The sequence below is a fragment of the Cephus cinctus genome, unplaced genomic scaffold, assembly GCF_000341935.2.
Source record: "Cephus cinctus unplaced genomic scaffold, Ccin1 Ccin1_scaffold1184, whole genome shotgun sequence".
Classification (NCBI taxonomy): Eukaryota; Metazoa; Arthropoda; class Insecta; order Hymenoptera; family Cephidae; genus Cephus; species Cephus cinctus.
In genome coordinates this window covers 417,632-429,012 of record NW_014333664.1, presented here as the reverse complement: position 1 = coordinate 429,012, position 11,381 = coordinate 417,632, and the positions used below count along the sequence as shown (strand labels likewise).

The 11,381-nt window shown below is 41.4% G+C and overlaps 1 long non-coding RNA gene across 1 annotated transcript; it reads right to left on the bottom strand.

Annotated features, from left to right (window-relative positions):
• Window positions 1-3,066: 3,066 nt before the first annotated feature.
• On the bottom strand, window positions 3,067-9,537 carry LOC107272576. Its single transcript, XR_001538997.2, has 4 exons — window positions 8,834-9,537; window positions 7,590-7,841; window positions 7,220-7,404; window positions 3,067-7,002 (listed from the first exon to the last, which is right to left on the bottom strand). It is a non-coding gene; the product is annotated as an uncharacterized LOC107272576 (long non-coding RNA).
• Between the last annotated feature and the right edge of the window lie 1,844 nt (window positions 9,538-11,381).

Sequence of the window (11,381 nt, the reverse complement as noted above, 5' to 3'; positions counted from 1 at the left end):
TGATTGTTATGCTTATGTCTCCCACCATCAGAATCCAACTCACCCCATAAGACCAAACCACCCCTACGTCATATAACGACGGACCTGGAATTCTATTCCACCTCGGTTGTCGATTCATCGTCGCTTTGTGAATTCTCCCAAGGTTCTACGTAGCCGCAGATCTTGCGGTGACCAAGGGACCCAGGGGTTTGCTCTGACAGCGAATAGAATCCTTCCATCCCTTAGGGCATTTACGATTCGAAGTAACGATGGGAAACGGTCAAGAGATTCCGTAACTTCGATCAATGAACTTTGACGCTGATGAAGTTCAAAACTGTAGTATACCGTATTTACTGTACGTTAATATAGAATTCATAAAATATATATATATATATATATATAGTCAGCTGTCACGTAAAGAAGTTAAATTTAAGTATCACCCTATCACATGCGCGATTCTGAAGCTCTTAAGTAAGTGTAAATTCTTTCATTTATTTTTGACTAGATTGCATACTTAGATGGACCGTAGTAGGTACCATTCCACAGGTGTTTGGCACTTCCGTAAACGATAAACGCCCAACCCGCTAGGTTTCCCTACCCTTTTCTCACTGCCTTCCCCTATTCCGGTCTCTCACACTTCCTGCCTCTGATTCCCGTACACACTCTCACGATCACTTACGGCATGCGTGGTGAACATTTTGCAAACCGCCTCTAGGCCGCTTTCAGTTTTCTCGCTCTCTTCGCGTTTCTACGTTTGCTATTTTTTTCCTATTTTTTTTTTTTTTTTTTTTTTTTTTTTTTTTTTTTTTTTTTTTTTTTTTTTTTTTTATTCACTTTTTTCGCCTTACTCCTGCTCCCGTTTCTTCTATTTACCGCGAACCCACTGTAATTGGAGGTGGATGATCCGTTTGTACTTTGAACACGAAACGATCCAATCTCTACGTCTATGTACCATATCAACGTTACAGAATCCACATTTATCGCTGCAATTTTCTGACGTATTGTCAATTTACGATTTAGTTGTACTCGCAAAGCCAGAAGATGGTGCGGTCGTCAAACTTATTGTTTCATTTTTTTACAGGTGTGCATGCATAACGATACCACATTGCATCGATGTTTTTAACGACGAATAGAATAAAAAATGCGATGCACGTGTCGCTGGATTTAATACGAAGCTGAATTTGCCTTGATTCAGAGAGTATATAAAGCGAAAATAATTGTTTATAAAATTGAAATTACAAATATTAGGAATTCAGGTAACTCCAATTTCAGCAGTTGAACTCGAAAAGGGGTTTGCTACTCTTCGACTGTACCCAACCTTCCAATCTGTATGCTTCTCTATCGATGCTTTGTACGTGAGTACGTAGTGGCGAACATACAGATACATGAACACTGGCACGAGCAGGGCTCTACGAATCGATAAAAACGCATCCCAGGCAGGCGCTAGCCAGAAAGAGGACCGACGCGACCGATGGAAAAAAATGCAAGCGCTAGTTAATGCGCTTCAGATCGTGTCACATTGTCTTCTCAATCCTAGTTGTTCTCATAGCCATCGTAACGACGATACCGATTAATTGAGTCGCATTTCGAATAGCATGCCAGTAGTAAATTCCGTTATGCTAAAAATAACTATTTGTATCGATACAAAATTTATTTGTAAGAGAGTACAAAATCGCAGTAACGTAGGAATAAAGATTTAATTATATAGTAGATGCATTAAAAAAATTTCGTGTACGTATTGGTGTTTATAAAAAAACATATTTAGTAACATACATAGAACCAGTATTGCGTAATTCCTTCAGAATACATAGGTATACGAAATGCACGAAAAGACAATAATAAAGGATTTGATTGTAGGATTTATGATAGTTTCTTAAAATTTCGTAAAAGCCAATACGTAATAATTTCTTATACGAGACCCAAGTCCTTCTTATAGGAATATTATTGCGTTTCGAACGCTGTAAGTTTTGGACGGTATAGATATAAGGGTGAAGGATTCTGACGGAGGAGGGTCGGGCCTCTCTGGTCATCCCTTCAATTTGCAAAGAAGCATCACATTTTTCCAGGTTCCAGAGGCTTTTCCGATGTAATGATATTTCCATCCAATTCGAGCTCCACCCCGGTGAGGTACCGCGCCCTCATGCCGTCTCGTGCATCCCCACCTACGGGGGTGGCACGTCGCTCACTACGTCATCTGTCCCCTCGACCAATCGACGGGCTGCGTGCATTTTTTCCCCGCATTGAAAAAAACAACATTACCCTATTCCGCGGACCAATCGCCATACGTAAAGAGGCACTTTTTTATGGAAGCCCACGCTCACGGGCTAGGTAGCTATACTGCAGGAGGCCCAGGGGCGGCAAATCGAGGGATGCTGGGGTAGTGCTTGGACCAAAAGAGGGGTGGTCACACTCGGTCGGTTTGTGTGATAAAAATTGACCTAGGTTTTTTTTCCGCGTTGTGCCCGGCTATAACTGCCTAACATTAAAAAAGATGGGCTGTGTACGAGCGAGGTGGGGGGTGGTCTGTCGGAAGGGAAGAGGGGAGGGGCAGGGGAAATGGGAGTGCGAGCTGAACAGGTTCCGAACGGTATGCATGAAAATACACGTATATGAGGAGAGAAGTGCTGGGTTCTTTTTCTTTCACTCTTGTTCACGCACCCTCTTCATCCCTCAGTCTCTTTTGCACTCGAATATATATATATATATATATATATATACACACACATCGTCCTGTGACACACTCACGTGTGCGCGAGCGCGTGTTAGGGATGGTGGAGGGGCGCAAAATAATGCGCATAAAATGTAGCGTATTTATCATGGAGATAAAATGATGTGCTCGACTTTTAAGCGACCGACGCTGTTGGCATCTACGTACAGTCCACTGTGAAATTTCGAAAGCTTCCTGTATCCAGTGTCCATAGAATTTTTCCAGATCCTCGGCGTCCTTACGTTCTGAACTTCCGTACCGGATGAACTGAAAGACACTGGAGAAAGAGAACTTTTTTTTTTTTTGGCAAATAACAATGTTCGATGTCCTCGCGCACACTTGTCTGACGATGCAATAAATTATTTTGGAATTGCAGATATGTTTTTTTTTATTACAGAGAGACGTCCGGACTCGAATAAAATGCGTCCTTAATTCGTATAATTGTTATCAGTTGTCATGATTACGCGCGACCGGTGATTGGTTTGCATACCGGTTGGCCTTTCGATCGTAATTGGTAAAAGGGAGACATACGAATATGAATAGGGTAAACCTTTCGTTCGATGGCGTCATCAAATCAGCGTAATGCTACTCGTAAATTCATCCGTAGGAAGATTACGTTTTCGGTCATAACCCTAAAACCGAGTGACGCTACGCAACTCAACCCAACGGAACGTAACGCAAACGCACACCAGGGCACGCGCGCAACCCGCGTTAAGTTCGTAGCGCGTGTGTCGCGAGCGCGCGGCAGGCTGCGTAATGGCTCGCAAATTGCCAATAAAATTATGAACTTATGGCGAAGGAAATTGGCATAAACGCCCGCTCGAGTCTTTCAATTTCGCCAACCCCTATTCGTCAAGAGAACCCTCGCTCTACCGTGTTAGGTACGTTCCTGCCGTCTGTCACATCCGGTAGAATAGAAATCGAGTCCATCTTACAAACCCTCTACGGCTTTACTGCGTTACGCATAGTATTTCTCTATTTCTCCAAATTCCCCAGCTTTCAATTATACTCGAGATTATTTTTTTTCGACGTTGTCCGTCTTATTGTAGGTTTAATGTTTTTTTATTTTTTAATAAATTTTTTTATCATTAAAAATCCTTCATCGATTCTCCGATACCGTGTGGTGGGATAATAAAAAATAAATTTTGTTTCATTTGATACGAAGATACTGCAGGGTTGAGTGTATCGTCGTTGAGTGGTCTTTGTTCTGTACTGGATCCTCCCATCCCAGTCAATGTGGAACCCTCCCTATACCGACCGAAAGACGGGAAGGATACAAGGGTGGATAGGTGGGGGTCCACCCTTCGTAATTCTATCAGAAGCCAATCATGTCCGGCGTAGGGGACCTATGCATGCAGAAAATCTCTCGGGCAGAAACGTCGAACGCGCTTAGTTTTCCATCTTATGAAAATATCGCAGTGTCCCAGGAAGGAGAAGTAGGGTGCGATGAAATATTTATTTTTCAGTCTACCCGATAAAACGCGAAAATCTCGAGAGTAGATTTTTTCACAAGAATAACAGTACCTACGAGAGGCAAAATAGCCTTGTGAAAGAATCCTTTTATTTTTCTTTTTTTTTTTATTTCCATTTTTATCCTACCGGTAGTAGGGAAGGTCCGCACGCAAATTTGTGACGTTTCACGCTGTACAACGGCACTCGGCACCAAGAAATAGCAGCCTATCCCAGAGAAGAGTCGGATTTCTACAGCGGCGAAAATAATGCCTCGTAAATTTCGCGGCGTATTATCTTGCGCGGAAAAGGAGGCAAAGGCTGCCCAGTGTCCACGGAGGCAATCATTTACGTAATATTTTATAGTTATCGCGTCCGCCGAAGAAATTTATATCGTAATAAAGAGAGAATTTTTCTGTAAACCGGCAGAACAAAGTGGCGATGAGAAATATATAAAATAAATACCAGGCCCCACTTATGGGTACGTCCTATCGAGGTGGGAGAGGGCAGGACGAATCGTTTCGCTAAATTTCTGCGAATCCCTGCCAGAAATTGAATTGCTCGAATGAGAAATCGGTTTGCGTTTCGCCACCGTATATATAGGTACACCGCCTGCCTGTAGAATATCCCGAAAATCTTATACGCTATTGAGATAGGAATGTCTCGGGTTAAAATCGTAAATCCGAAAACAGAAGTTCCTTCGGTTAAGGAGTGGTTGTAATATGGATCTCCATTTGAAATAAGCTCATCCTGCACCCCTTCCGACGTTCGTGTACCTAGTTTGTTGCGTTTGAATATTCAACGCAAGTTTTTTTTTATTAGCCTGCCCCACCCTCTCTCCTCTCCCGCAACCCTGCCATCTTTATTCATTACCTTTCCAAAGATATAATTGAGTAATTATTTATAATATATCTCGAATATGCATGCTTCACTACTCCACTGGAATACATTACTGCTTACTGCCCCCTAAACGTAACCTCTTGTTAGCGTTAGGATTTCTAACTTGCAACTCCTCCAGGGTTTCTCACAATGTAGATTTATAAGATACTGCAGCAATTTTCATCTTCCCTCTACGTAATACGTTCAATCGATATTACAATTTATTCACAGCCAAAGGTGATATAGCGTTCAATTTTGTTCGCGATAAAACGCCGTACAGCAGTAAGGACAGGGTTCGGATTCGTAAAGGGCAACTTTCCCGCGAATCCTGGATTACAAAGTGCGTTGGATTAACTTCCCAGTAGTTCCCACTGAGGAACTCTCGCCCTTCGTTAATTAACCCAGTAAACTTCATTTCGGAATTGACTTGATTTAAACTCGGCAGGCACTTTAAACACAAACGAAAGAACGAGAGCAAAACTGCGACAGACTAGAGATACATGGTTAGCGTTATATCAATAATTTCGTATTAAATCGGCGATCGCAATCGCGGTTAATAATCGGTATACATATATTAGTCAGCCATTAACTACCTCTCGCTTATGATCACCGATATACAGACTACTTTGGTCATGCTGTCGCCGATAGATTTACGATTAACCTGCATTAGAAATTGGTAAGCGTATCCTGTTTAGGTCAGCTGCTCTAATGACTGGTTTACACACTAATGTCCGAGTCCCCGTATACGCAGTTTTACGAAGAGTCTAAAGATCCGAGAAGTAGAAAAAAAAGCTTGGGAAGATGTAAAAAGAGCTTTAAAAGTTTATCTGTCAAATTGATAGGTACGTATACGTACCATACGTGGATGCATATATGTATACCTATTATTGTTAAAGCGACGAGAGACTTAGTGGGTACCGTGTACTGTTCCGAGTTTTTACGCAATTGCAGGAGAGTCTGTCGCGTGTCCATGTGCAGTTAAGATCCTAGCAGCTTAACACACCCACTCCTCGGCACCTTCTTTCCCACCTTCCACCTTCCGCCTCTCTCTGTCTCTCCCTCTCTCCCACTCTTTATATGCATGTATGCTCGCATTCTACTATTTATTGGCTAGACCACGGCCGTGGGATTTTATTACTATGCGTAATTGCGGGCTGCATCGTAGGCTAAAGCCTCGTGAGGAGCCCCTCCTCATTCTTAACTGTCAATAATAATATGCAAGTGGCCGCGCCAATGGGTGTATTTATGACGTTGGCTCCAGGGCGCTCGTGAAAATTTCCACGGGAACGAAAGAACCTACGTGGTATAGGTAACGAAGGAACGATTGATCAGGGGAAGAAGGAGGGAAGGGACGGTACTTTACGCGAGAGCGAAAATTCAAGAGGGATGAACATGCGTGAGGTAGAGGTATGTTTGTTTTCTCAGAATTCTTCATAGGCCGTTTCGTAGAATTTAGCATTTTTTTAAAATTCCTATGGGCTGTTTGACGTAACTTTGGCGAGTGACCCTTCTCAGATCTTGGATAAGGATTGGTAACGAGAACTTAGCGAATTCTCACGCGGATCTCTAGTTGAGAAAGAGGAAAACAAAGTGGATTTGTAGGAGGTGGATTGGCTGAATGGCAACTTGCCGAAAATGGTCCTCGTTATACATCCCAGCAATTACCATTACGTGCCTGAAGTTGGCCGGTCGTCGGGTAGCATAATGCTGTATTTAATGGGCAACACTGCCGCCCGTGTGTGATACGATATACGAGGTCGAGTCAACATATATCCTGTCAGATTTTTAAAATGCCTTGATTTACAATGTACCATTGTACTCGCTGCCGCGTATCTATTGTCGCGCTTCACTCGTTGCTTTGCTTCTGTCTACTTACAGGTCCGTCGCTCGCGTTTAACGACACCGACCACCTTAAGGCAGTGCTTTATTAAAGCTCTTCGTTATCCTTGATATTAACTATTTCTCCTTCGTGAACTGGACGCCTCGACCTGAAAAATGATGATTTCGAAAATTCAATGACACCCACAATACTCCCTTAGAAAATACACAACGCACGTTCACTAACCGACGTATAAATAGCGTATCGGTATAACACGTTGTACAGGCTTGCTAGATACAATTCAATATGAAAAATAAATGAAATCGACAAAAAAACTGTCTGCGGCTTACTCTCAAACTGTATAGGTATAATCGGTAAAACCTTACCTGCACCAGTCACGCAGATGCATCAGGAGCGAAGATACGCTAATGAAAGCACTGCCGATAGGCTTGCTTCGAGATTCAAGATTCTCACACGTAGGAATCTTCAGTGTACAGATTTAATAGCTCAGTCGACGCTTCATCGAGTTTAATTAACTCATCGTTTTGTTCCTGCAATTCGCACCCCGTAGCTGAAGAAAAAAAATGAGAAACGTAAATCTCTTATATCTTTCTAACTCTACCATAAAGCAGTATATGAACTAAGACGATAGACTTTAAACGTCTTAGATTAAAATACCTTTTACAAATTTGATATTGCATCGTTTTTAGTATGCGCAACCAAGAGGACTAAAATTTAGTTCATAGTTAAACTGACCGTTGATGCGACCAAGGTAAACTCGATGCAGTCCGGATGCTGGAGACGGTCGCTGCAGTTGATGGGAAGACACGAGTCAGCCAGACTCCTCCTGGCTGATTGTAAGTTATACGCGAAGCGCTTGCTTTATATCCTCAACGCAACTATCCGCTCTCGTAAAGTTGTTTCGTTACGTGTGGACTCGGCTTATTCAGTATCCCATGCCAAAAGTCGACGCAAGGCTCGTCCAACGATTGCAGATTGAAGAGGAGGCTAAAATAAAAGGATGTAAATAATATATTGAAAAAAAGAAAATATACAAAATCACTTCACAAATAAATTTATAAAATTATTGTTAGTAACAATTAAATTTATATTACTATAAAATTTTTTGTAATATCTCAATTTGATTATTTTCGATTAATTTATCCTCTTGTGATAAGGGCGCTACTTCTCGGATAAGATCTTCACGAATACATGGTCCAAACTCACGTTTGGGGTTCGTAGATGGCCTGAACCTGTTATTCTTTGGGACCCTGAACACTTCCTTATACAAGCGAAGCGAAGTTCGGACACTGTTTCCCAGATCTGGGGTCGCTGGCTGACGGCCATAATCTGCCGGGTTCTCCGTGTACTCGGTGTGGGTAAGGAAGAGCAAGGAAGCAACGGGCTCCTCGTGACTGGGGTTCTCTGAGGGATGGGGTTAACTTATAATAACAGAAGTTACTCGAGAGTTCGGCGACTGGACAGCACCCAGTAGCTTGGACATCTCAGACAAGGGATGAGGGATGGGTCGTCGCCAAGTGTCCCAGCAACACGCCCCAGAGAACAGTGGAAGCACATAGAAGCACACGGAGAAGAACACGCGAGAACGGAACTCACGTGACCATCACCAAACTAACCATGGCGGATGCTGCGCAAACAGCATGGAACTATTGGACAATTTTAATCGAGAAATTATAACTGTATAAATCAAGGAATTAATAATTCCCATAAAGTCCAATCTACGCAGCATATCATATACATCGCGCAACCTTAGCGTATAAAGTATTAGCATAGAAAAAAAAAAAAAATTAAAACCCTTGAAAAAATTTCAATCAAAGTTAGATCATCCTTTATCCACTGCACAGTGAATATATCATCCAAAGAGCAAAACGTCTTTGGTACAGAGATCGAACGAATCGTTACATCAAGCTGTAAAGTATCTTTGGCGAACAATTAACAACCGTGTAGCTCTGCCCACGCGGGACACCCTACCAACTTACCGTGTGGCTCAACACTTGATGGCGATGCAGTAACAGTTTGCCCAAAGGCGATTTCTCGTTAAGTGACAATCAGAAGTGATGCTTTGATATAATACAGCTTCCATGGTGGATCCTTGTTTAATGGGAATTCCATACTGGTTTCTTAAATTTCTTTCAGGGACTTTGTCTCGCGTCAAGACGATCATTAATTATTATCATTTTATTATCTTCATTCATACACACCTCCGTACATTGATCTCCATACTATTTGATTTAGTACAGTAACCCTTTACACGTATAGAAACAAATTGACAGAAACACTTGAAATCCTGACCTGCCCCGATCCAAGCTTATCATATACAAAGCATACAGCTCGATCTGTGTGATTAAATTTTTATGTAAAAAAAAATAAAATTTGTCACTCTTGTACGCGGAAACTTCAAAGAACCCACTGGGTCGAATATAAAATATTTGTTTGCTTGATTATGCGAGTCGTGCGATTTAAAGTCATCTGTTATCAATGAAGTCTTGATAACAGCTATCTAGCAGCATTATTAGCTCAGCTAACGTAAAGTAACGTTAAATCCGATCCGCATGAGTAGCCGACCTGACAGTTTTCGTGATAACAAGTCTCGTATCTATAGAACGATATAGAATGGTACAGCTTCCCTATATATTTCTATAGTAAAACCTTTAGATTGCTCGAGTGGGTTAACAAGCGCTATTAACTTTCACGACTGGCCTCGCGCTGTCGATCTCTACCGATACCTATCAATTAATTATCTAGCGAATATTAATGAAGTCTCTCAATGACCGGCCGAGTGCATTCGTCAGCTTCCGACGGGAGTAACGTAGAGTAACACGCAATCAAACGAGTAGCTACACCGTGTACCTGTACATTAAACCCGACGTATTTGGTTCACGAAAAAACAGTCTAATAAATTATCAATTAACAAAAAATTGCTATCAGTTACACCCCATCCACGTGGATATATTATTATAAATATACCACAAGATACGGAGTCGCTGTATCGAACGATCTGGAAGTATTAATAAAAAACACTTGAAAAAAAAAATGATTAAAACAATTATCTGTCATAATCTTATGAATGAGGCTCGAATCGAATCGCAACATCGTCCACGCCTTGGCGAGCTTATCACCCGTGTTAAATCTATGCGGCAGATACCATCTAATAGATACGCTCCGTAAATTCAATTACGCATTAAGAAAAAAGTGCATTTATAAAGCGAGGATAAATGCCGTCCCAGTAAGACAGATGGCATATAGAGTATTAAGTACGTATTTCACTGTAGCCAATACTCGGCTGCGCACGCTTGAAGCGCACCGAGAGAGTATCAACCCGGAATTATACGGTATTTGCGAATTAATTAAACAGCAGGTTAACTCTCTCAATGTCTGCATAAAATGATCGCGTCGAGGATCTAGAACTGTTCGCGTGATACGTTTGATACGTTGAAAGAGAATTTCTCGACTTAATGAAGCATTACATTTTATGTGATCCAGCCTTCGGTGTCATGACTTCTCTGTGTATAATGAATTTCTTGCAACGATAATGACGTGTCCTAATTATTAGTTTACGTACAGTAGTGGTATATACTAGTAGGTCGGACATGATAACGAGGCTTAATTCACGATAACGGTAACTCTCGGAATGATAACGAGTCATCCTGCAATTATAATTTATTCGAGTACGACACGGGTATGTAATGATTATAATGATAATAATAAAGTTTTTCTTATACAGCTACGCGTACAGTATATTTTATCTGCAGGGCTCGAGTCTTGTGCACCATTTGACGTGCGGCTTGGTAATCATCATCTTGGTATGATAAAGCAGCGGCTACTGGGCGTGGATAAATCAGTAGGCTCAATGAGGACGACTATAGAGTAACTTTGAAAGCTTTACCAGCATCTCTCGTACACAAACGGTCCAAACCCAAAGGCAACTTTCACGATTTATGCTCGTTAGAATCTTGATCTCGTTAAAGTTCCGAGCTGCGAAATACGTATATAGATAATCTTGCGAATCTTACGAACAAGGCTTCAACTGTTATCATGAGAAAATATTTTTTTTTCCTTGTTCAGGGAAAAATTTTAGTTTCGATAATGAAGTTGATTAAAACACAGGAATCTGGATTAAAGACGTGAATGTTAATTTACTTATATTTTTTAAATGAAATAATACAAAAATTATGTTTTTCAGGGAATTTTTTTAAAGAGATCAAATTTTTTAGATTTCTTGTTATTATCGGGTTATGATTAATAGTTGAATGATAAATATGCATAGTAACGCGCATATACCGTTGAGATGGATAATGCGGTATCACGATCGCGTTCCAAGAATTGGTGAGTCATTACGGGTACAATTAAAAAATGAACTCGTAATAAAATCGCGCATTAACTTAACGAATGCTCGAACCGTGGCGTCATCTTTCGCTATGTTCCCGTATTTATTGCGACTGCAATTGGGAACTCGTCCAAGTGAAACACGTTTGGGCTCCAGGAACGAGAAAGATTCTGGAATGGGACGAGGGCGGGAGGACGGAT